This window comes from Engystomops pustulosus, chromosome 5 (genome assembly GCF_040894005.1).
Source record: "Engystomops pustulosus chromosome 5, aEngPut4.maternal, whole genome shotgun sequence".
Classification (NCBI taxonomy): Eukaryota; Metazoa; Chordata; class Amphibia; order Anura; family Leptodactylidae; genus Engystomops; species Engystomops pustulosus.
In genome coordinates, this window is record NC_092415.1 from 53,664,331 (window position 1) to 53,692,192 (window position 27,862).

The 27,862-nt window shown below is 40.8% G+C and overlaps 1 protein-coding gene across 2 annotated transcripts in view; it reads left to right on the forward strand.

Annotated features, from left to right (window-relative positions):
- GAREM1 (GRB2 associated regulator of MAPK1 subtype 1) overlaps window positions 1-27,862 on the forward strand; it is an 84,199-nt gene that overhangs the window by 28,661 nt on the left and 27,676 nt on the right. The gene's annotated exons all lie outside the window — the stretch shown is intronic.

A 27,862-nucleotide genomic window follows, 5' to 3' on the forward strand; every position in this document is an offset into this window, starting at 1 on the left:
GCGGCCTATGCTGAGCAGCACAGCTGACAGGTTCATGCCCCCACAACTACCACATTATTCATTATGCTGGAAGTTATAATACAAATCCTTAACTTTTTTATATTATTTGTACCATGATTTCCACCTCCCTATGCTCTAAATTGTACCTAGAAAAAAAAAATGTGTGCTGTATAATTGCATAAGAAAATCCTGTTTCCTAAAGTGTAACTATGCAAGTATACTAAGTATGCATAGTGTGTACATATGTGATCTGACAGCTTCAATCACATGTAGGAGAGAGCACCACAGAGTGAGTAGGGAGAAGCAGCTCCTCCCTTCTGGCAGTCTGTCCAGTTTCTTGTGTAAACTCTATGGTCTCATAGACATACCCCCTATTGCTAACCTGCCTACTGCAGGACATGATAAACTGAGGAGGATAGCAAAGAAGCAGCTGGACATAATTACTGTATTAAAAGGCAAAATTGTACTGCATTCCAAGAGCTATTGATTTGTGAAAGAAAACGATTGAAGTTGCACTTAAACTGAAATATTAGTTTTGTATATTACCCAGTTAGGTGGAGGCTGGAAAAGACCTATGTGACTACAGTTGTACATTTTGTGTAGCCCAAAGATTTCTTAGCAAAGGGATGAGGATACTGCCAAATGATAAACTATGTCACTCTATGCATGCTGTCAGTACCTGGGGACCCTAATGGACTCATTAGCTAAGTAAGCAGTAGAAACTTCAATATGATTTCGGATAATTTTGTAGCATCTAATAGCTTTATACTTTTATACTTGACCAGTATGAACAGTATGTGTAGAGTATGTGTTTATAGCACATCTATTGACAGGTCATTGCATGCAGTTCCAGATTAAAGTTACATGGAATTGGTAGGAGACCCAACATATAGATGGCAAAAAAAAGAACCTACGTGGCCAAAATGCAAAACAAGGTTTTATAAAATGGGAACCATAGCCAAAATGAATGATTATGCAAAGTGTCCATCATCATAGTACATGTGCCCCATGCTATAACCGTACAACTTTTGTGTATCTGCTTTATTATTTTACTGCTATGTTTTGTTGCATTATTGCCAAAATCAAGTAGTTGGGCAGAAATGCTTGTTAACGGGGGATTGATAGTGAAAGGGTTAAAGGGATCCCAAAGGGATTTGTCACTGAGAAAACCCTGGACACCAGCTGGCCCCCTTGTTGTGTAATATTGTGTGTGACATGCTTCTGTCCACACTGCCTGGAAACCCGGAGAAGAGCACGCCGGGGATGAGCACCGCAGGTAAGTACTACGTTTTTTTTTTATTTTTTTTTAGGGGGGGCTCTGCTGCTGGACATTTCTGTAAAGAGTAGTAGTAGATTTTTGTGGTAAAATACAGAGTAAACCTCAGCTTTTACTGGGGTCGGATTATATTGGAGTATATGCGGTAATTCCATGCCCTTCAGTGCTCTCCACATGTCTTACTGAATGTGACTATGATCTTCATTTTGTTCCCTTTGTCTATACCTATTTAAATGATTGGAAAACATTACCAACATTCACCAACCACATAAAAACTATTTGTTTCCGATTCTTCTGCCATCTGGTAATTGTTTTGTCTGAGAGATGTGATTATATGTCGGATGAAAAGACAGACTGTAATTGTATCTTATTAGCGAACAATGTTACAACTTCCATATTTCCCATTACCTAGCGGCTACTTTAATATCTTTTGGCTCCAGGGGCATAACTACATGGGGAACCGTTGCTATGGGGCCTGTATTATCAATGGCCCCGGCAACTGGGGTATTCGGCGTGTGTATATATATGTCTCGTGTGTGTGTGTGTATATATATTGTATGCATGTGTATATGCTGTATGTCTGTATATACTATTGTATCTATGTGCGTATTTGCTATATGTGATGTGTATATGCTGCATGTGTCTATATGGTACTGTATGTATGTGTGTATATTCTGTATGTATATGTGCTGTGTATATACTGTATGTATGTTTATGCTGTATGTATATGGTATGTATATTTTGTATGTGTGAGTATACAAATATGTATATCTATTTTTAAGGGGCACATTCAGAAGTCTCCTGTAGGGTCCTGCCTCTCCTAGTTACGTAGTTGATTTGGCTCCTCTCTAACAACAAAAAAGGGCATCAACTGGAAGCGGTTAAATGTAGTGGTTGCATTGCCTGCCCGTATCTGCAAGTAGGAAAACAATTCCACAGCAGTGTCGCAGTAAAGACTTACCAGAATTGTGAACATGTGGATGGAGTATGTATGTAAGACAAAGTGAAAACTCTTAGGGGCATTGGCAAATATCAGGAAGACATGGAGAATGTAAGGAACACACCAGGAGCTGGACATCAGGGAGACCTGTCATGCCTTAGCTTCATGGGGATAGGACTGAAACTCCTGATATGTGGAGGAGAAGGAGAATCAAATGTATCTTTTGGTTCGACAAAAGACTAAGTTGGACTTGGTTGAACGAAGGGGCTAAATGACGAGTCCAACTTCCGTAACTTTTTTTTTAATGTTTTAGCATCACTAAATGTCAAACATCACTGTCCACTTGTTGGCAAAGGAAAGCAATTCTGTATCATGCCAGCTATTTCCATAGCAATGCTGCGTTGTAGGTAGTGACGTCCTTGATGACAACACTATCCATAAATAATTTAATAAGTATCCCTAATAGGATACCGCTGTATGTATTCTGTACCTTCACTGAGAAGCTGTCGTGTATGAGGTTAAATGGCATGATGGTAGGGTAAGTAATGGCGGGAGTCAAGTGGGCGGTCCAGGGCCAGAACTAGGGCTTACTCGGGGCAGGTTCCTATAGAGCCCTACTATCTGACACAATTCTTTTAGCTAAAAATTGTTTCCCTCAGATCCCAATAAAATCAGAGTTGTAAACTTGCCTCGTATCAAGGGATCTATAGAGCGAGGTGTGGCTTGATGTTATGTGACCAGGGTGACATCACAGGCTCTTTAGCCTCTTCACTTAGCAAACTGTACCCCATGTCCTGTCCTCTCCATGCAGACTGCTGTGATATGATATGCTGTGATTTCATGAGATATATGCTTGGTGTACAGTTTGCTAATGTTAGGAGGCTAAAAGACCTGCGATGATGTCACCCTGGTCACATGACATTTCTGCTACATTCAAAGAATGTAGAATATGGGAATTTGAGGGGAACAATTTTTAGCTTAAAGATGGGTGTCAGTTACTATGGTTCTATGGGAACCTGCCACTAGCTGTATTTGTGAAAAATGGGGATGACAGGTTCCCTTTATTTCCTGGTGTCTAACTCCCGGTATATAGAACATTGAACCACTCGGCAACCATCTTGACCAGCCACTAAGTATACTTCTCAGCAGATGGGCAAGACGGTACATTACCATCGCAAGGAGGTGGGAATTGGTCAACAGTATTGTGGTCTGATACAGTGTGGCTAGATTCCATGTTGCTGCAGGCCATTGGTATTTTAATACATTCCTATTGTCTCAGTCTCTTGTTAAGTTTTATTAGTATCATTAAGGCTTTGGATATCTTAGTTATGAAACTTTGCAAAGCAGTGGTTGAACTCCACCAGTATGTTACAGATCAACCAGGGCTTAAAACCAGCCTGAATTATGTCCTTGGTGTCCCTGGCCAACCATGTCTATTATTTTGACAGTCCTAAACAAAAAAATCTCCTTTTTGTATAAGTTCGGTCCCTGTATATTTCATTGTACATAGACTTTGTGGTGGGACCTTATTTGGGACCGGCATCTGTGTCTTTTAGTCCTTATTTGCTAGCAATGTGGTGGAAAAGGTTCGAACATAACTAAAATGTAAATCTTAACCTGAATGTTCCCCTGCATGGCACATTGTGTGTCTATAATGCTTTGTGATTCACAATTCATTTGTATGAGATATTAGGTTTATTACTTTGCCCTTTCCATACTCCTACAAGTCTAGCTCCTGCACTGCAATAAGAAATCCACAGATTACTCAGCACAGTTATTTACAGCACGGTACCCTGCCGGTTGTGCTGGTGTGGTGTTATTTCCATTGCCTGTCTACTATCTTATCTCTGAAAACATAGGTTCTGTTATGTCTATATCAGTGGCTTGTCTGGAGAGATGGATGCAGCCCGAGGAGTAATGGCATTCACAGCAACCTGAATCTAGATCAAATGAGTCACAAGAGGGAATAGGCCTTGTTTATCCATTCATTCTAATCATGTGGAAGATATTTACAGGGCGGCCTATCAACCTTCAGCCAGTTGGGAAATCTTTTATGCTCCCGTTATTCTTTTATGTAAGCTTGCCTCAAATGAGCCTAAATTAAACTAACGCCATAAATTGCTGATCTACGTAGCTTAAATGAGTTTCTGTAACGTGGTCAATCATGAGATTCTCTCAGCTTTTTATAGCCCTTTCTTCTGTAATTGATTTTGTCTATTGAACTGGTATCGGAAGATTTATCTATCAATGGTTGGCCTTCAGATTGCTATATTAGGGTACAGTTTCTTTCGTAGGGAGAGTTGCACGATGCATCGAAATCTATGTATGCATCGCAATCTCTACACTTATACGATACTTTCAAAGCCAGAACGATCCAATACCGGGTTTCTGTTACTTACTGAATGACTTCCACAGACTCCACAGACACCTTGTATCCTGTGCAGAGCAGACATCGGGCAGGAAATCCTGTGGGACCATATCATCAGGCTCATATCACCATCTGTCCATATATGGTGTACACATCTCCCAGGGCTTCAGACACAATGAGGCTCATTTACTAAGGGCCACGCAGACCGCACTTTCTTCGGACATCCCGACGATTTCCATTTTGCACGACTGGGACAGAGATTTAAACTGATTTTTCTTGCGCAGGCGATCGGATTTTGGCGCAATTGCGTTGGCTTTCATGCAACACAAATGGGGGGGGGGGGGCGGCCAGTCGGATGATCCGACAGATTCGGACAAGCCGCCGAATTTAACTTTCAAAATTGTGTCGCAAGCCAAGCATTTACATACAATTTTATATTATCATTACTAGGACAATGGAAATGCAAATGCAATCAGGCTGCGCCCTGCCCCCAGATGTTTGCATTGCATTTCTAAACATAATGTAAACGCCCCATGTGACCGCACCCTAAACATTCAGATGATACTTTCAGGAAAAGGAAAAAGTATTGTATCGGTATCAAGTACGAAGTCTTGGAAACCCTGCTTTATCCTTTTAGACATTCCTTTTACCATCACTTGAGAAAGTTAAGATTGGACTCCAGAAAATTTGCTCCTCTGCATTAGTAATAGGCAAAGTGATGCTGGAGTCTTATCAAGTGTCTTCTAAGAGCCTGACTAGTAGAAAGGTGTTCTGGCCTATTCTATCAAAATTGTAATACTGGTGGAAATACAGATGTATCTCGCTGGTTCTAGGAGAGTCTACCAGTCTCATTCATACATTAATTGAGATCAATCACTCAGGTTTTAGAAAACCTTCAGTAACGCAATTCGATCTTGCCATTCTGCATTATCTCGGTTGCTTGTGCAGCACAAAATCATGTTGTGTGCGTAACAATTGCCTTCAAAATGTTCTATATGGAAGGAATATATTATTGGGGCTTTCTATGAATCCAACACTATGTCAGATACACATGGACTTCCCAAACACCAGTGCCATGTTGATACATAAAGCTTTTTTGTTCTTCATTTCCTATGCCAATTGTTCATTGTATACATAAATATTCTTATACTCCTACACCCACTCCGACTGAAGAAAAATGCTCCGATTGAATGTATAAAATTCTCTTAAGTCATTAGTATCCTACAGAATAGTGCTTATTGTACCACAGAGGCACCTAGATATCTTGTGTGAAGCTGAAGGTTTAGATAAGTTAAAAAATTTCATGTTTGTGATGACTTCCAGTTGTTTTAGACTTAAACACTGAACAACCACCTTCCATATCTCGATAAACTTGTGGAGGGACCCATAGTCACAGCATTGGCCCCATGTGATCATAACCTTTTTAAAGGACATCTACCACCAGGATTGAGTATTGTAAACCAAGCACACTGATGAACTAGTGTATGCGCCCTCTGACAGGATCTGCTCTTATTTTAGCTTCTTTTGCCCTTGTTTTACATAAAAAGGCTTTAAAAATTTTGCAGATTTGCCGGTGGACCTCTGGTTAATGGAGCCAGGAGCCTCTTAGACTAATTTGCATAATTTTGTAAGCCTTTTTATGTAAAAACAAAGATTAGATCTTACCAGAGGGGACACACCTGCATGTAAGTGTGCTTGGTTTACAATACTTCATCCTGGTGGTTCATGTGTCTGTGTTCTTGTAAGAAAAGTCAATTTATTTTATCTTAAGGATGTTTAGTCTATTCAAGCACTTTTGTCTTCCATAGAAATGTAAATGTACCGCATCTGCCCAGAGCTCTCAGCTGTTTCTTATTTTACAAGTGCTTCTTCCTCTTTTCTGTGGTAGAAGATGAGTGCTAATATGTTTAGGGATCACAAGCCCATTGTACGTGGTCCCTGTGCGGAGTGCACACAGTGAAGTATATTCTTTTCCTTTTTTAGAACATAAATGAATTGATGCCTGGATACTTGAAAGTTTTTGCAATTGTATGAGTCATTAGTGTTTGTGTATTACAAATAGGCAATGGTGACGTTGCCAGGGAAAGTTGGGAAAGAGCTGCTATTATGATCCGTGTGTGCGCAATATGTCAGGTTGTGTATTTCTATCTGCTTCTCTGTATAAAAAAAGCCATAATCATGTTATACCTATGTCATACTGTATCCAATTTTTAATGGAAAACCTATTGATAAGCATACTTGCTTGTCTGTCTATATGGCAAACAGGACTTGACCCAGGACCGAGTCACTGGTGTACATAAAATGTGTACAGTTCTAAACTTGAGGTCACTTGAACCCAAACGTTTGCTTCTCCAAGTCTGCAAAAAGTGATTTGCACTCCGTTTTTTTGGGGTCTGTGTAATGTAATCCACATCTGTGCCGGATTGCTGGCAGGTCGTGTCGCTAGCTTGTCTCAATTTCATGAAGCATCACATGATTGCATTACCAAGACTTCAATAGGAAAAACACAGGCAGGTAAAGGTCCTGGTCCGGGTTTGGTGGCTCGGACCTACGGCTTGCACATGACTATATATGGACATCAGGTCCATATTCCTGAGTCCATGTGCTGTAGAAGGTGAACTAAAATGACATTAGTGTACATGAGAGTTGACCCGTTTATTTGAGAAAGTTCCCGGGTAGGTAAGCCGCTGCTGCTTCAGCCTGACCTCTTACTAACTGGCCTATAGTATGTATGGTTGCCTGTGTACTTTCCCAAATATTCACATTGATACTTCTTAGTTGGGGTGCCCACAGTTCAAAACCTAGGTGTTTTGCCATCGGATGTTATCATACGTTAACACTAAACATGGCATGATTCAGTGGGAAAAAAATGGGCCAGAAGAATCCAGGGCATCAATGAGATCAACTAGTGCAGATGATGCTATTCAATCTTGGGAAAAAAAAAAGAGTTTGGAAGAATTTTGGGAGAGGTTCTAACAACTGAATTGTCTTTTTGATGTTAAAGGGAACCTGTCATCAGGGACCTCATTTTCACTAAAGACAGTTTGTAAAAGCCCATGACACCTGCAGTGAAAAAATGCCTCTCTGCCTTTTCTAAGCATTTGCATTACAATATAATTGTGTGTTATAACTTACTCTTGCATCCTGACAAAATCCTGGGGTAGTCACAGTGGCTGGACTTTGATTTGCATGCATTTTAAAAAAAACAACATGTGACCTGTTTGAGCTCCATGTTTGTGCTCCTGTACAGCTTGTCCATCCCTAATGATTTCAGGTTGACCAGGCTGTGATCTCTGAGAAGAAGCAGGAAGTGGAGCTATACAGGATCACAAAGGTGGGGGCCAAGCTCTGAGGAGTGAGTAACAGACAAGTCACATGTTGTTTTTTGAAATGCATCCAAACCAAAGTCCAGCCCCTGTGACTACCCCAGGATTTTGAAATGCATACACCCCATACATACCACCCCAAATGTGGCATCATCAGTGGTTCCAGTTGTTGTAGATGTTCCACTTAGTTGTATCGTGGACATATTTAGCAATTTGGAATTTGGATCTTTTTTTTTTTACCTTATTCTTTTTTTTTTTTTTTTTTTGAGCTGCTAATTCCAAAAACACCTTCCATTTCTTTGTAGTAGCTCTAGTTCATGTGAAATTGAGCTTTTCCTTCATGTTCCTTCTATAAGTATAGAAGAACAGATATGTGGACGATGAGCTACACATATGAGGGCTGATTACTGAGGGAGCTTCTAGCGTGAGTGTCGAATAACGCCTCATCACAGATAATCACAGAAACGAGGTTGGTGGAAAATCTATAGTCTACAGCCACAAAGAATTAATTACATTAATTTCCCAACTATCCCAAAATTTCCTTGCATATGGGGTATAGAATGTGTAAATTGTGTGTGTATATAAAATACATATATACTGTTTGTGTGTGTACAGACGGAATGCATTTATAAGGTACTGTATGTAAGTATGTTTGTGATGTGCATTTGCTGCATGGCTTTATATGGTACTTAATGAACATTTAAAGAACACAATATAACTCCAAATAAATTAAACTTCTGTGAAGTTAAACTGCCCACTTAGGAAGCAACACTCATTGACAATAGTTTTCACATGCTGTTGTGCAAATTTAACAGACAACAGTAGGAAATTATTGGCAATTAGCAAGACAAACTCAATAAAGGAGAAGTTCTGCAGGTGGGGACCACAGACCACTTCTCAGTACCAATGCTTTCTGGCTGATGTTTTGGTCAATTTTGAATGTTGGCGGTGCTTTCACACTCATGGTAGCATCAGACGGACTCCACAAGTGGCTCAGGTAGTGCAGCTCATCCAGGATGGCACATCAATGCGAGCTGTGGTAAGAAAGTCTGCTGTGTCTGTCAGTGTAGTGTCCAGAGGATGAAGGTGCTAAAAGGAGACAGGCCAGTATACCAGGAGTCGTTAAGGGGGCTGTAGGAGGGCAACAACCCAGCAGCAGGACGCTACCTCCGCCTTTGTGAAAGGAGGAACAGTAGGAGCACTGCTAAGTGCTGCCAATGACTTCCAGACGGCCATAAATGTGCAGGTGTCTGCACAAACGGCTAGAAACCGACTCCATGAGGATAGTATGGAGCCCACAGATGGGGGTTGTGCTCACAGCCCAACACTTTGCAGGACGCTTGGCATCTGCCAAAGAACACCAGGATGGCATTGGCGCCCTGTGCTTTTGATAAATTGCATGTGTGTATATATGAGTGTATAAATGCGAGTGATAGTAACTCACAAGTGTGAGTTTACAAATATTTAGATATTTTTTTTAAGTGGGCCTCGCTCACAAGTTTGCTATGGGGCCCTTACCCTCCTGGTTACCCCACTGGTGGCTATCAAATGTATGACTTTAAATATATCACATTCTCTATTTTATTGTTTAAAAATGAATGGAAGTAACATTGTAGCATACTACATGTCCCCAGCTTTACAGTTTGAGGAGATTACACAAGGCCTAACAAATATTTGTTACTCTTGTTAGGCCTCTTGTGTATAAATGTGTGCACAACGTGAGCGCAGACAACAAACTCGTGGTCCGTGTGATCTTGTGTGAGCACCACTCACTTGCCGATGACGGTAGATAAGACTGCCTGAGCCACGAGCTCGGACTTGTCAGATAGCTTGTGTATAGGAGCCAATAAAAATACAATCCCCCAAACATTGTATGTATGAGGCATTAGTAAGTGAATATAGAGTGATGTTCTTTTGCTCAAGAAGTGATTCACTCTCCATCTGCCATGCTTTTTTATATGTTAATTTCAAATACAGTAAGTGTCTATTATTTTTGTAAATTTTTGCTTAGAATGAATAAACTATTTTATTCCAGGTTGTAAAAAGGTTGTATATTCATTTTGGCATTATTCAGTGATCAGAACCCAGCTAAATCGCTTGTGGATTGTTAGAACAACCCTATTAAAAATCTGGTCTGGTCAGGCGCACTCACTGATCTCTGTCAGCTCCATAGAGATTAATAGAGCAGAACGGTCATGTGTGGCCGCCAGATCCATTACTGTGATGGAGCAACAAGGGTCCAACTCCGGTATGTGGGACCCCATCAGACCCCTCGTTTCTGGGGGGGTCTCATCACTGATCCTGTGGATAGGGCCAAACTTATGTTCGTGGGAAAACCTCTTTAATTAAATGCATTGAATTGCATAAATGGTCTTTGAGTTTAGGTTCTGTACATGAGATGAAGTCACCAGGAACAGCTTTGCTCCCAAAGCAGAAAGCGGCCAACACCTTGTTTCCATCTGGACCTGCCTGCTTTTGTTGAGTAGACTTTGAGGCTGCGTTCACACCTGGCGTTTACATTGCATTTGAAAACGCAATACATCAGCTGAGGAGAGAAGATTTGCCTAATTACATTGTTGTTACCATTTGCAAAATACAATGTTAACACAATGGCCCATATTTATCAAAAAAATGTGCAAACAGCACTAGGTTAAGGTCAGCACGGTGGCATTACAGCCTCGTAGTTCTGGGGACCTGGGTTCAAGGCCCAGGGTCAACATCTGCAAAGAGCTTGTATGTTTTCTCCGTGTTTGCGTGGGTTTCCTCTGGGTCCTCCGGTTTTCTCCCACAATCCAAAACATACTGTTAGGTTGATTAGATTGTGAGCCCCAGGGGGACAGGGACGATTTGGCAAGCTCCGTGCAGCGCTATATAAATAAAGGGGTTATTATTATTATAGGTATAATTTGCCAATACATTGTGCAGAGGGCGCCAGATTCTGGGGCATGTTCTTCGTGAATCTGGTGCCCTCTGCACTGCTCCAACAGAGCGCACCAACTTTCTTTTAGTTCACCTTTAACATGGGGCGTGCAACAAAATTCTGTGAGACTCTGCATGATAAATCTGGCGCACGGTCAGACTATGCACCCGTACACCCATTTCCGTGCAAGGAAGAACTAGATTTATGTAAATAAGTGTTCAAGTCTCAATTTCCTACAAGATCCTGCATATATTTTCAATGTTTTCTTCCTCCGTGAAGCTAAGAGAGAGATGTCAGTAAGGGTTTATTGGGAGACGTACGTATTGATTTAGGCGCCTTGTGTTGACCTGAAATAATTTCCGCTCTGTTCTTGCTCTAGTTTATCCCTCATCCATAGCAGCACTGACTCGGAGCTGCTCTTCTTTTGGCCAGGTTCCAGTAGGCCTGTTGAGAATCTCTCTCTAAACTAATCCTTTACATGTAACCAGTCTAAAGGGTGAGCTCATCACACCATTTAGATAGCTATTAGCCTAGGCTACATCATTAAAGGGTTTTTATGGCCAATTTTTTTTTAATAGCTCTTGAATATCTTATCTATGAGGGGTTTATATCCGGCCCCCACACCAAAATGCTGCCAGTTCATCACTCCATAGCAGACAGAACTGGGAGCCTGTATACCCCTGTAATGAGGTCTAGGCTGATGAGTGCATGATGCATACTCCACTAAGGAGTCTAGTGGCCCGTCTTCCCTTTATGACTTTAATGGGAGATATGACTGCCACTCGTTACCTAGAACCACTAAACAGACTGCAATTAGCAGACGCTTAGATTAATTATGTTCTGTTGAACCCTTTCTGCTCTATAACTTCCTGCCTGCACATAGGATACAGTATAATCTGCTCAGTTCTGCCGGCTCTATTATATGATGCTTGCCAATGACGTGCTCAGCTCTTCCTGCTCTATAGCATTCCACCTTCAGATAGGACATAATGTACAATGTTCTCAGCTCTTCCTGCTCTATTACATGCTACTTGCTGCCAGGGCACTATGACACTATAATTCTAATTCTACTGTTGTATGCAAATTTACTAACAGTGATAAAGTATATGTGTATATATGTCCCAGTATGTACTGAATACATATACAGTGGTCACTAGGTCTGTGTATACATTGGCACATAGAGGAAACCACCCCTTACTTTTCGTTCTTATGCTACATATATAATTAAAACCTTGTAGTGAGTAAAAAGCACCACTAGCAGCAAAATGCGTGGGCAGTAGCCTGGTCCGCTCCTTTCCTGGTATACATTCTGTGACCTTGACTCCGCTCCATGATAAACAGGCAGAGGTACATGTGTAGGATGCTGGAATCTCGTTTTCCACTTGAATAAATCCAGTTACACAAACAGGAATTCCTCTGGAATGTGCGATTTACAGCATTTACATCAATGAGCTGCTTGCATTAGTTATGTGTCCTGTTACATAGTGCGCTTTTTGTAATACACTTCATGTGTTTCGGTTCGGGTGTCTGGTGGATTGTAGCGGGTGTTGGCTATTGCTCTTGCCTCATGTCTTGCACTGCTCCATGCCAGTGATTTCTCTAGTCAGGGTGGGTCGCTTTTAGACCTTCAACCATTGAAATGAACCCCTACGGTGCATTTTGTAGAGGTCAAAATCTTTATAGCAGGCTTCCCTTTGCTATAGATATTAGCCCGCTCATTCTTTAAATAAAAAACTTTTATTTTTATGTAAATTAGGCTGAAAGGCTCTGGCATCATGCCCCCCGAAGCACCTGGTGCCTTCTCTCCCCCTCCTCCTGCTCAGTAAGTAGCAGATGGCAGAAGGAGGGGACGTTAGGCCAGATGCTTCCCGGAGCCCTTCAGCCTAATTTACATAAAAATAAGTGTTTTTGTTTTGTTTTTTGTTTTTTTAAATAATGAGCAGTGTAATATCCATTACAAAGGAAATCCTGCTATAATGATTAACTGGTTAACTATTGGTGGTACTTGTTAGTGGTTCATTTCGGTGGTAGATTTTCTTCAAGGAAGGAAAGCTTTTTGTGAACCAAAAGTATTCACCATAAATTATCAAAATTTGATGATCCAATGAATAAGAGCTGATCTGTAGTAACCTATTTTGACCACTATACAAAGAAAAGAGCTGTCTGCTTCCTGTTCCATGCACTGTTTATCAGAAGCTGATAACAGCTGATACATTTGGATATTGGACTCCTAACTGATATTGATGACTTTCCCTGGTTTGTTTTGATATTTTTTTTGTGTGTTCTTGTGACCCACAGCAACCAGTGATTTAAATTCAGATTTTTTTAAAATGTACACTTAAAAAAAATTAAAAACAATTGTAATATTGTAAAATGCAAATGAAAAAGACAATTCTCTTGTTTGACTCTAAAACTAACGGAAGCACGGCTTTTTTTTTTCTTTAAAGGGAAGCTGTTGTGGGTGATTTGGGACACTAAACAAACCCACAGATGCTTAGGTACTGCTGGACACAAATCATCCTGTTTTTTTTAGCCCTCCAGGCCCACAATTAAAACCAACTCAAAATTATATACTTACAGTAACTCAGTCCGAAGCTCTCGGTGCCTGTGCAGTGATTTAATGAAGCCAGTGTAGCGCACGTTCCATAGATACTGCACCAGCATAATGTAGCCGTCCTATACATTCTTTAGCGTTCATTGAATCTCGCACAGCACCAAAAGCACTCGGAATGAGTCTGATGCGCTCTACACTGTATATAAGTACCTGTAGAATCTCCCTGAAAGATTCTCTCTAAATGATGGTCAACAACTGAGATCAAAAGATCTCATTATAATAATAGGATCTGCCGTTCCAGTGTCTCTTTGCTGTATAGAAATCCAAGCGTACAAGACGTTTTTCTGTGACTTTTTTTTTTAATGCAAATATCACTTGGAACAGAGCTCCTGACCAATGTGCAGTTGGCTTAATACATCGCGGTCCTGCACTGGGGGCCGGCGGGCATGTGCCACCTGTGCCTGTTAATTTACAAGGGAAGAATGTAAATAAGATTTCGAAGGTGTTAAATGGAAAACAATACCTCCTTTTGCTACCTTGAAAGGCAGCCCCCTTAACATCAAGTATGACCTTATTAATTTACCAGGCAGACTCCTAAGGGCACAGAATAGTCAACTCTCTGAATGCTGAGGCAATTCACTAGAGAGACAATCAAATTAATAACTACAAAAGATTACAAATTTTTCCTCCCCATTTTCTCATTAAAGTAAGAATTATAATAAGACTTGTGTTCGATATGTGTTCATATTTATGAATAAACCAAGTTCTCCTTTTTTGGCAAACCAGAGAATCTGGTGGAGGAATGCATTGCAGCCTAAGCCTACACACATGAATGAATGAAATATATGGTATTTAATCCCACACACTGAGACATGGAACCGCTAAGAAGCTCGGAATTGAAAGCTTACTCTGAATGACCTAGAATTTTGGATTAGTAAATCAATGTTTGGGTTTACAGCATGGGGTTTAATGAAATCAATGGGAATTATGGATTTTTTTTTTCATTTTCTCTTGTGCCAGTTGTAAAACAACTGTGCAGAGCAGAATATCATGAGATTCCACATCTAAACATTTAATATATTTTTTCGGATTATAGGACGCAGATTTGGTTATTATCCAAAACAAAACTTATTCTCTGCTTACTTTCTCTTACTTCCTACATAATTTTTTCACATACGCGTGCTGCAGTATGACTAGTAGTTTGGCTCATTGTTTGCAGTTAACCTTTACTTTTTACTGCTCCTTTAACTTCTATTTGTTATTTTAGTAAAATGGATTTAATGTCTGCTTTTCAGATACAGTTGTGTGCTTGGTTACTCACTAGTAACATCCAATTAAAGGAGGTGATAAAAGCTTTTACCCCACAAAACTACCAGTCATCTCTAGTAGGGTAGAAAGTATTCTTTCTAGAATTCCCTTTTTTTTTTTTTTTTTTTTGTGAAATCTCAACCGTTTACCTATTTTAGCGGGCGAGCTAGAAATGCTAAAGGGGGGTGCATTAGGCAGTGAAGCCCAATCCCAGAGGTTAATGCCCCTCCCAAAGCACTTCTGCCTAATTTCAATGAATATAAAATATTAGTTTTATAATGAAATAATGGTCAAATCAGCATTATTTAGGTATATCTGCAATATAGATACAAAGCAGTGGTGGAGCTTTGTAGAGGTCAAATTACATGATGATTTTTATTTTAAGACCTGGATATGAATTGGGTTGTGCAGAACAAACACCAGAGTAGGTACCATATGGATTGGAGCCGACTATGTTCACATCTGTGTTGACCCATTTTATTGTTCTTCTCCGTTACAGAAAGTCTTGAATTCTTTACATGATGCGCACCAACCGAGTTCTAAAGATTCTATTGACTATATAAGTGAATCCATTGGACTTCTGTTGGGGTGGCCTTTAGTTCACCTGAGCAAAAAAAATTTCTGGGATTTGCTAACGGAACCCATGACACAGATGTGAACATTGTCTTATTGTGATATTTTGTTGAGATGATTTGAAATTTTTTAATTTGTCTCAAATGTTTACTGAAAATTCAGCGGTTAATTCAGAAGTGATTATCTGACAACACACTATGGATCTAAGTTACAACAATAGTGCAAAAATATGTACACAAGCAGACCTCAAAAATTCCAATCTTACTAAACCCCCTGCCTCTAGTGTCTATTGTGCTGTAGTATAGTCGTCTATGCTAATCAATGCAATGTATAGTGAAGGGAAAAAGTGTAATGATCTTATAGTGTCCTTAATAGGACAATAAACCCTTCAATTTACAAAATTTTACACATACAAGTCATAAAAAGCAACTGGGAGCCTTGGAATCAGTTTGATTGTACAGAACAGGTAAGTACTACTCGAGCTACTAGACGGCCAGTCAGTGACTGGGTCTGTGATGGAGGTTGTCAGCAGAGATGGGAACATGACCTTAACAGTAACTCTGGGTCTAAAAACTTTGTCTTTCGAGGTTGGAGTATATGGCGTTTACACATTGTAGCAGGCAGCATGCCATGTACTTGTAAGTTTGTCAGAATGATACTTCTGAAGGCGAGGAGAGAGTTTGGAGACAGAGCTGACAGATGTGCAAGTGAATGGCACATTAATTCCTTTATTTATATACAGCACACAGATTACGCAGCGCTGCACAGAGTTTGCCAGATGGGTCCCTGTCCCCATGGGGCTCACAATCTAATCAACCTTTCAGTATGTTTTGGAGTGCTGGAGGAAACCGGAGGAAACCCACGAAAACAGGGAGAGAACCTACAAACTCTTTGCAGATGTTGACCCTGGGACTTGATCCAAGGTCCCCAGTGCTGCAAGGCTGTAGTGCTAATCACTAAGCCCCCTGTGCTGCCTTTGTTATATACATAATTGATGCAGAAACCAAAAAGTTTTCATAAATACAAATTCTAAAAATGCTAGATCATGTGCATATAATGTGCAATATATAAAATAATTGTGATAGCATTATTCACAGCCCCCTCTCAGTTGTACCAAAAGTCTCTTTTCTAGGACTCCCCCTCTTCTCGATCCATACCTTTTGCTTAAGACTCAGCACCTCTGACCTAGCTCATAAGTCCCACGACTTTCAATACCATTTCTACGCTCATGACACCCAGATTTATAGCTCATGTATTTTCAGAAAAATTTTATTTTTGACTATATTTTTATTTTAATGGCCCCCTTAAGGGTGAAATTTCCCAGCATGGCCTCCTTTAAAAATAACAACCTTACATACTTGTCCTCTTTTTTCCTCACCGCTCTGTGCGTGCACATACTATGACAGCGGGTGGTGATGCTGCTGCGTCATAATGTGTGTGCTGGCAGAAGGCATTGATGTGCCTCTGAATGCTCTGCAGGGAGGAGCCATGAGATGCGCCGGAGGATAGGTAAGAAGATATGTAATTTTTTTAATTTTTATATATTCGAGTATAAGCCGAGTGGGACTATTTCAGCACAAAAATTGGTACATATGGTATTTGCTGCCCTTAGTTAAAAATCTTTAGCGTGCTGCAGTTAACTGATGGTCTGTATTGAAATGTGTTTGATTAAAGGGAACCTGTCACCAATAAAATGCAGCGTGATCTGAAGGCATTGGAGGCAATCACATCGGTGATCGGCTGCCTTCTCTATATCAGTGCGCATAGCTGATCAGACCACTTCCCTGACCCTGAGGTATAAATGCAGAAATGACAGGTTATACTGAATCCTCCCCTACAAGCCTATGTATCAGTCATAAGTAGTGAAAAGAATTTAATCAGTAGGATACATGGAACACAAAATTGTGCTATTAAAAAACTTCATATCATGTTGCAAAAAACAAGATTGACAGAAAAAAATTATAGCTTGTAGAAGGCATTAACATAAAAAAAAACCTGAAATTGACTTGTTATTAAGGTGGAAAAGAGTTGCAGACGTAAGGGGTTAATTCTTTTGAACACTAAATTTTTATTACTGATCTGATGCTCCATGTATGAAGAATTTTGTACTAATAGTTTGGCCGATTTGCCTCTTTTGACTATTCTAATAGACGCCTGCTCTCTTGTGTGTGGCTGCTGATACCATTCCTTCTGTTCTGGAGCAGGCTGCCAATGGCACACACAGCCGCTCTGTCTTTGGCATTACATTCCCCTACCCTCCCACTGAACTTTACAGCTGAACACCTGGGATTGAATAACATAAGCTGTAAAAGATCTCTTAAAGCAATTGTTGTGTTCCTTCTCTGTATAACCTATTGGCAGGGCTCAAAGGTGAGTGGGTGTAGAAGTGTAGGCGTTCACAAACAGATCACTTGTCAGACTCGAATATGAGCTGTGGAGAAACTATGTATATATGTATATATTAGGCAGACACAGTTTTTACTCGCAGTCCCGCTCAGCTAGGTTTTGTTTCAACATCAAAGATCGAAGTTTTGAAAACGATCCACATTATAAGATGTCTAGTAAATGGTACCTTATATACAATTCTGTCTCTCACATACTTTATGGCTATGAAACCAATAATTGCAGCGTGAAGGGGGCTTGCATACAATCTTCCCTATACGGCTACCTATAAACTTATAATTTCCTAAAGAAACATTAATCCATTATTTATATGAGGTTAAAAGATCCCTAATTTAATCCCATACGCATCTACTACTCCAGGTCCCTTTCCTTAAAGGGAACCTGTCAACAGAAGTGGAACTAATTAACCAATTCGTTGATAAGCAGATTAACACCTTCCAGGTTGTGTTACTTTCTTGTTTTAATGTGGTAACATCCTCCCGAAAATCGGCTTTAGTGTGAGATGTGAATTGGTTGTATAAAGTCACAGAGGTCAAGAGTGCCGTGCTGAAGTCAAGCTCTCTCCGCTTTGCTGTGATTAATCCCACCTCTCTCTCTCCCACCTTTGCTGTGATTAATGGTCCGGCATCAAAGGACATCACTAACCAGGGTTGTCGAAGTCTTTTGCATGGTGTCAATCACAGCAGTGGATGGATTCTTGGAAGCGGAGAGCTTCAGTTTGGTGATCTCCTTCTACATGACTTTATACAACCAATTTACATCTCACTTCAAAGTTGATGTTCTGGATGATACTAACACGATGGATCGTGAAAGATGTGTGCTCTGGAAGGTGTAAAGCTGTCTTGATAAGGTACTGGCTGTGGTGTATTAGGTTGATTTCTGCTAACTGGTCCCATTTAAGGTGCAGTTTGTGTGTCTCTTGGTTTTTAAGGTCACTATCCTTGCCAGTGAAATCTGGCACATAGGCTGGGGAGTAAGGACCCATGGGCAATATTCGGCTTCATATAGGCGGTCAGTGGCCTCCAGATGCCCGTACCCCTGTGCGTAGTTCTTAAAGCACATTCTTATCTCTAGCTGTGCATCTCATGGAGTAGATGTGTGTTCTAGTATGTAGGAGGTGATGTACAGCTGTAATTCTGGGAGGATACAGAACTATGTGGTGCTCTTGATGACTTGCACAGATGTTTGATTGTTTTGTAATGTGCCGTGCTCAGTATAATTCTGCGGTGTTAACGTGAGAGCGCTGACAGACACACCCGGGCCAAGATCACCGGCCAGGTCACTGCTGCTATGTAGGAAATGTCTGGCTAGCAATCATTTGCCATATTACTTAATGATATGAAATCCTGGCCAGCCACTTCTCAGAGCCAAGAATATGTCATCTCCTGAGTATCCATCTCCCACGCATGGAGAGAAAACGGAACAGAGAAGCAGATTTTTAGGATACACCTCCATAGTGGGCCCTTTATGTTCAGGGCTGTATGTTGGTTTTATCTAATAACTATAAAGGCTAATAATGTGTCCATTAGAGGGGATAAAGCCTATAGCCCATGGACCCTTCTATACGCTGGGCACAGAACGTCAGGTGGTCTCTGTACTGAGGTTGTAATGAATGGGCTACACATGTCAGGTCATGGCTGTAGAGGTCATATTCTCCCATTACATTTTGATGTCTGCCAGGAGAGCGTTGCCTGTATTTTCCTCTTTGTGGTGGCACTGGAGGTTCTGGCATCAACTCTACAGGAGACTTCAGATTTTCCTGGCTGCTAAAGCAAAGAACACATTTTTAAACATGACTTCAATGTGTATGGAATATTTTTAAAGTAAGGATGTTTCTTTTACACCCCCTTTTATATTAGGAACTCTTTCATCAATGTGTGTTGATTCAGTGTCATGTACCTGTCATTCAGTGTTTTCATTTTCTTTACTAAGTTCATTTCCCAAAATTGTTCACTTGGCCGCAGAGCAGGGGAGTCGGTAAGCCAAATGTCAGAGTCTGACGATTTTTCCAAGCTCTAAGGCCTCATGCACACAAAGGTTGTATGTTTTCAGGCCGCTAAAAGACCTGTGGTATGTTGTTTGGTGCCCGTGTGTCATCAGCATGTGGGGTCCAGGCACACTAGATCACAATATAAAGACTGCCCAAGCCGCAAACCCTGACAAGAATAGGACCTGCACTCTGATTTGCGGCTATGATCAATCCCATTAGCCCATTCACTGCACTGTGGAAAAGATGGCTATGGGTGCCCTCAAAAATGGCAGAGAGCATGAAGGTCTCATAAAATGTGTTGCATCTTTACTGTATTAAAATATTTTTAGTCCAAAGGTGCAGTCAGTAGATCTCTACTGGACTTCTACTCAAAATTGATACAAACTCCACTGGAAGCACCACTTTTTGGTTATTAGTATGTTGAGACAAAAACTAGACAATTCTGGATCTTTCTTGAATTGCATCTTAAAAGTGTAAGTGTAATTATCTGTAAAGTTATGATTTTACCAAAATAATATATGTGATTACCCCTTAACAGGATTATGGCCTCTTTGTGCTGTTCGTCATTTTCTTTCCAGAGTTACAGCATTTTCTGTTCTGAAAGTGTTTGACAAAAAAATCATTCTCTCCAGAGAGGGGGGCGGAGACTAATGTCTGTCTGTCTATGCCCTCCAGCTGAGGCCAATTAGCTTACCCACAGATCCCATGATGCCTTGTGTTCTCTCTCAAAGTTTTCCACAAGTAATTCCACTGAACACTGCACAATGCACATACAGAATGCATATGGTGACAGCCTGGCAGCTTTCATCAAATGGAGGGAACATGTAATAAGTGGTAGAAATCATAAGTAAAAATGAAGTTACATGAAGTCTATAGACTGCTGTGTGAGCACTAGGGGTTAATAGCTTATCTGCACAGAGCTGATACTGCCAGTGTGTGTGGGGGGGGGGGGGGCAGCATGAGGTGCAGAGAGAGACAGAGAAAGTGCTGTAGAATCACAGACTGGGATGGAGGGACTCCTCGGGAACAGGGGAGGACTTGTACCTCACTATTCTGTGCAGGAAATATCTTTATCCACAGTTCTGAACAAATCCAGCTCTACTACATACACATACACATTATTACCTGTTGATGATACTGTTCACAGGGCTTGTCCGCACACGGACCATTGAGGTAATCTGAGGGGTATAGCAAGGAAACTGCTGGATAACTGCTAGGTAACAAAGATAATAGGCAAAGTTGTTTTACATTTCCAAGAGCTATATATTTAAGGAAAAAAACACCTTTACAGTTACCTCTTAATAGTTGGAGCACTACTGGTGGTTCTTATATAGCAGCAGCTCCCCCCACTAAGTAATAAATGTAAAGTAGAAAACTGTAACTGCCAGAACAAGAAGGAAACCTTCCTAGAATATTCTGTAGGAATCGCAGCATTATCAGTATTGGACATGTTAGACTTTAGGCCGCGGTCCAATGTTTGAAGATGTGATGGTGAAATAGCATAGCGGCCCTGTGCACTATAATGGATGGTTTATAGGACTAGTCTCGTCATATGGGAAAGTCTCCCCTTTTGGGCCCCCTAAGGCTCTTGGGCCCAGTTGTTCCGCCCCTGACTACATGTACTTTGTAGCACTGCTCTTGTTTGTGTCTACCCAGAGCTCTTACTACTAGCTTCCTAAGAAATTAGTTTGATGTTTCTGCCCCATCACAATATAAGTTAGTCCCCCTTTCAGTCTGTTTCCAAAGTAAAGCAAGTGAATGGGTAAAGTCTATTTTGATCAAAGGAATCTGAGTGATTGTCTTTGGATCTTGCCTGGGGATAATGGGGTGTCATTCTTTATGTACCTTTTTTATATTTAGAGTTTTTATCCTCTAATATGTAATTGTATCTTTGGTTTCTATCATGTGTGTGTTAGGAATTGCAAGAGATTCTGATGAACTGATGTTTGATATGTCAGAACAATATATACAGTATATTAACCCCTTTGTATAAGCTTTGAGTATATAAACATTGGTAGATTTTTGGTGTATATTGCTTTGCCGTCTGATGTCATATCATATCATGACAAACCTGCTGACATGATAGAAAGTTGAAATGGTCAAAAAGTGTTAAATATAGCACTCAATGTGAGCCCTTTACACCAACTAATGGCAGAAGACATTCAAATAACTTTATTCTAAAACTAAAGATACTGCTCCTGTTTGGTAACAAATGAAAGCCGATATACAGGCATTCCCATTCTGGTCCAATGATCTCTATGGAGCTGACGGAGCCCTGTAATCGGCACCTCGATCAGCTCCATAGAAATGAATGCAACAGAACGGACATGCGTGACTGTCTGCCCTGCTCATCTCAGGGAGCGACAAGGGGTCCGACGGTGGAGACCCTCACCGATCAGCAAATTAGGCCCTATCCTACAGATAGGGTCTAATTTGTTTTGTGGGAAAACCCCTTTCATTTCAATGGACCCCCATGCACATGAATGTGGTTTTCACAGATCTTCTGCCAAATCGGTCCCTGTCTCGAATGGGGCACAATCTAATCAAACTACTAGTATGTTTTGGAGTGTGGGAGGAAACCCACCCAAACACGGAGAGAACATACAAACTCTTTATAGATGTTGACCCTGTGACCTGAACCCAGGTCCCCAGCACTGCAAGGCTGTAATGCTAACCATTGAGCTACTGACCTCATTGACCAGCCTTCTGTTTTCTGTGGGGATCTTCAGAAATGTATGGCACACATGACACGCGGACTGTTTTTGTGACCATACGGCTCGGAAACTGATCACATATTGGGATTTATGGAGAGCAAAAACAGACCCCAGATTCATTCTTTATGGCCTGAGAGCAGCAGATGTGACTGTGGCGGGAGCCAGAATGTGTACATTGGACAAGCTGTAAAGGATGTATTACAATGCACTCAGCAATGTTTACCTTGCACCGTTCACTTTCCATTGTGTACGTCCATGTCCTCCATGTGTAGGCGAGATGCTGATGGCCATTATCTGTCACTCAGCTGATCTCCATCTAGTTGTGCAGTGATACATTCCCTACTCCTGCATCAGGAGACCTGTCTGTTCTATGAGAACATCTACCTTGTTGACATGTTGGTTAGAAGTAATTTAGAGGCAGGAGATATAACCAGACATTTATACCATTGGGAATAAGTATCAGCAGTCAGGTCTAAATATCTTCCCAGCTGCAGTGTATTGTACGGCTTCTTCCCACGAGTATAATGCTCCAGCACAGATGCCGCAGCCTGAAGCCAGTCTTCATAGTGACCAATAAGTTCAGCGCTGGTCTCTTGCTTCAGCTTAGTGTTCTTGAGAGAGGAGTATACTACCGTTTAGAAAAAGTACAATGGTAAGATGTGTAGGTATGCATGTATTTTATCAAAGTAAAGTTTACTCATAGATCCAGACACCGTGACTGTGCTAACATTGTTATATTTATTATTTATGGCCACTTTACTTCTAAAATCAACTTTTAAATTATGTTAAAGAGTGGGTGTTTCTAGTGCCCCCCCTGTGCTGAAGCTTTAGATGCAGTTACATGGTCTCACCCCCCCCCCCCTTGCCTGGAGAAGTGTTCCTTTCACAGTGTAACAGCATGTGAAGCTGCAGCAGGGAACCATGCTGGTTTATTAGCATAATCTGAAAAGTTGATTATAGAAGGCAGAATGCCATGGATACCAAATATAAGAAGATTAACACAGTCACAACCTGGATCTTTGTGTAAGTGCCCCTGGTTTATCATGATGGATTATGATGGTAATCAAAAAGGTATTAGGACCAGAAATATCCCTTTATGGACACAAAATGATAATGCATGGAGCAGAGTGTTTATTGATAATCAAATTGGCTGGCAAATACAATGGGGGCAGTAAAATGAGAATTTAGCAGGAATCCATTCTATGTGTTTACCAGTCTGTATATTCTGTGTGTGTTCCCCAGTCTGTATATTCTGTATGTGTTCACCAGTCTGTATATTCTGGATGTGTTCCCCAGTCTGTATATTCTGTATGTGTTCACCAGTCTGTATATTCTGCGTGTGCTCACCAGTCTGTATATTCTGGATGTGTTCCCCAGTCTGTATATTCTGGATGTGTTCCCCAGTCTGTATATTCTGTGTGTGTTCCCCAGTCTGTATATTCTGTATGTGTTCCCCAGTCTGTATATTCTGTATGTGTTCCCCAGTCTGTATATTCTGTATGTGCTCACCAGTCTGTATATTCTGGATGTGTTCACCAGTCTGTATATTCTGTATGTGCTCACCAGTCTGTATATTCTATATGTGTTCACCAGTCTGTATATTCTGTATGTGTTCCCCAGTCTGTATATTCTGGATGTGCTCACCAGTCTGTATATTCTGTATGTGTTCCCCAGTCTGTATATTCTGGATGTGTTCCCCAGTCTGTATATTCTAGATGTGTTCACCAGTCTGTATATTCTGGATGTGTTCACTAGTCTGTATATTCTGGATGTGCTCACCAGTCTGTATATTCTGGATGTGCTCACCAGTCTGTATATTCTGGATGTGTTCCCCAGTCTGTATATTCTGGATGTGCTCACCAGTCTGTATATTCTGGATGTGTTCCCCAGTCTGTATATTCTGGATGCGTTCACTAGTCTGTATATTCTGTGTGTGTTCCCCAGTCTGTATATTCTGGATGTGTTCACCAGTCTGTATATTCTGGATGTGTTCACCAGTCTGTATATTCTGGATGTGTTCACCAGTCTGTATATTCTGGATGTGTTCACCAGTCTGTATATTCTGGATGAGTTCACAATTCTGTATATTCTGGATGTGTTCACCAGTCTGTATATTCTAGATGTGTTCCCCAGTCTGTATATTCAGGATGTGTTCCCCAGTCTGTATATTCAGGATGTGTTCACCAGTCTGTATATTCTGTATGTGCTCACCAGTCTGTATATTCTGGATGTGCTCACCAGCCTGTATACTCTGGATGTGCTCACCAGTCTGTATATTCTGGATGTGTTCACTAGTCTGTATATTCTGTGTGTGCTCACCAGCCTGTATACTCTGGATGTGTTCACCAGTCTGTATATTCTGGATGTGTTCACTAGTCTGTATACTCTGGATGTGTTCACTAGTCTGTATACTCTGGATGTGTTCACTAGTCTGTATATTCTGGATGTGCTCACCAGTCTGTATATTCTGTGTGTGTTCCCCAGTCTGTATATTCTGGATGTGCTCACCAGTCTGTATATTCTGTGTGTGTTCACTAGTCTGTATATTCTGGATGTGCTCACCAGTCTGTATATTCTGTGTGTGTTCCCCAGTCTGTATATTCTGGATGTGCTCACCAGTCTGTATATTCTGTGTGTGTTCCCCAGTCTGTATATTCTGTATGTGCTCACCAGTCTGTATATTCTGTATGTGTTCACCAGTCTGTATATTCTGTGTGTGTTCACTAGTCTGTATATTCTGGATGTGCTCACCAGTCTGTATACTCTGGATGTGCTCACCAGTCTGTATACTCTGGATGTGCTCACCAGTCTGTATACTCTGGATGTGCTCACCAGTCTGTATACTCTGGATGTGCTCACTAGTCTGTATATTCTGGATGTGTTCACCAGTCTGTATATTCTGGATGTGTTCACCAGTCTGTATATTCTGGATGTGTTCACTAGTCTGTATACTCTGGATGTGTTCACTAGTCTGTATACTCTGGATGTGTTCACCAGTCTGTATATTCTGGATGTGCTCACTAGTCTGTATATTCTGTGTGTGTTCCCCAGTCTGTATATTCTGGATGTGCTCACCAGCCTGTATACTCTGGATGTGTTCACCAGTCTGTATATTCTGTGTGTGTTCCCCAGTCTGTATATTCTGGATGTGCTCACCAGTCTGTATATTCTGGATGTGTTCACTAGTCTGTATATTCTGTATGTGTTCCCCAGTCTGTATATTCTGGATGTGCTCACCAGTCTGTATATTCTGGATGTGTTCACTAGTCTGTATATTCTGGATGTGTTCCCCAGTCTGTATATTCTGGATGTGTTCCCCAGTCTGTATATTCTGGATGTGTTCCCCAGTCTGTATATTCTGGATGTGCTCACCAGTCTGTATATTCTGGATGTGCTCACCAGTCTGTATATCGTGGATGTGTTCCCCAGTCTGTATATTCTGGATGTGCTCACCAGTCTGTATATTCTGAATGTGCTCACCAGTCTGTATATTCTGGATGTGCTCACCAGTCTGTATATTCTGGATGTGCTCACCAGTCTGTATATTCTGTATGTGTTCACCAGTCTGTATATTCTGTATGTGCTCACCAGTCTGTATATTCTGTATGTGTTCACCAGTCTGTATATTCTGTGTGTGCTCACCAGTCTGTATATTCTGAGTGTGCTCACCAGTCTGTATATTCTGTATGTGTTCACCAGTCTGTATATTCTGTGTGTGCTCACCAGTCTGTATATTCTGTGTGTGCTCACCAGTCTGTATATTCTGAATGTGCTCACCAGTCTGTATATTCTGAATGTGCTCACCAGTCTGTATATTCTGAATGTGCTCACCAGTCTGTATATTCTGTGTGTGCTCACCAGTCTGTATATTCTGAATGTGCTCACCAGTCTGTATATTCTGAATGTGCTCACCAGTCTGTATATTCTGAATGTGCTCACCAGTCTGTATATTCTGTATGTGCTCACCAGTCTGTATATTCTGTATGTGCTCACCAGTCTGTATATTCTGTATGTGTTCACCAGTCTGTATATTCTGTGTGTGTTCACTAGTCTGTATATTCTGGATGTGCTCACCAGTCTGTATACTCTGGATGTGCTCACCAGTCTGTATACTCTGGATGTGTTCACTAGTCTGTATATTCTGGATGTGTTCACTAGTCTGTATATTCTGGATGTGTTCACTAGTCTGTATATTCTGGATGTGTTCACTAGTCTGTATATTCTGGATGTGCTCACCAGTCTGTATATTCTGTGTGTGCTCACCAGTCTGTATATTCTGTGTGTGCTCACTAGTCTGTATATTCTGGATGTGTTCTCTGTACTGGTGTTTCTGCAGTGGACCATTAAAAGTGCATCTGAAGTCATTGCAACAACATCTTTTTATCTGTCAATCCATTGATGTGTATGTAAAAAAAAAAAATTCTATAGATCTAGTCTTTGGCCAAGGTGAATTTTTATGTATCTAGTAATCATAGTAAAATCTTTACATTATTTCTCCTTCTTGCTCTTTGAGTTTTGGCCGTGTAGCAGTCAGCAGAAGCCTGTCCTGGGATTTCCTGTTGTGGGCCATAGATATGAAATGTAATCTCCTTCTGTTGGTTGGATATTTCTGGGCTTTCACTGTCAGGATATGATGGAACTAGCGGAGTGAAATATTGGCAGTGCCACTGGACTGCTCTGCGCCTACTAATAAAATGCCTCCTCCCACGGGAATTGTTTTGAACTCATTTTACTTCCAAATAGCAACAATTCTCCACACTGTGTTACACTAATTATTGCAACACATTCCGGATGTAGAGGAAATCTCATTTTGGGCCCAAGGTCAATTTTTCTTAACTCCTTCTGTGTCTACCTGGACTTGTTCTCCTGGTAGAATAGACAATGGCATCAGCTCGTATTATTAGCACCTTCTAAGTACCCTGTGGATGATATAGTGATAACTTACTCCTGCTAAAAACCTATTTATCTTTTACCTATTACCTTTTAAGAGTGCCTGTCCTATAATGGGGTGCTCAGTCTACAATTTTTACTGAGATACACATCCACAAAAGGCAACTTCATAGAAAGGCAATCCGTTTGTGTTCTAAATGCTGCTTCCAAAATGTGTCAATAATTTAAATAATTATCCATACACATATGATGTTACAAAATTTTCATTGGATCATTGGATGGAAACGCTACTTTAACTGGATAAGTATATTGTGGGTGACCCTATATTACAGTCATACTCACCCTATTTAAAGTTAAAGAGAACCCGCCACTTAAATTAACCCACCCAAAATAAATACTTTATTAAATAATATGATTAAAAAGTATTCCCCTTATCCCTAAATGGTTCCTTTCCATGGCTGCTATGTTAGAAAATCTGATGGTAAACATATTTGCTACTCACTTGATCAGACCAATGACTTGCACTGTCCTGCCTCCTTGTTCCTGATTGTTCATCCTGGACACAAATTCTAACTATGCCACTTGTAAAATGGATTTGAA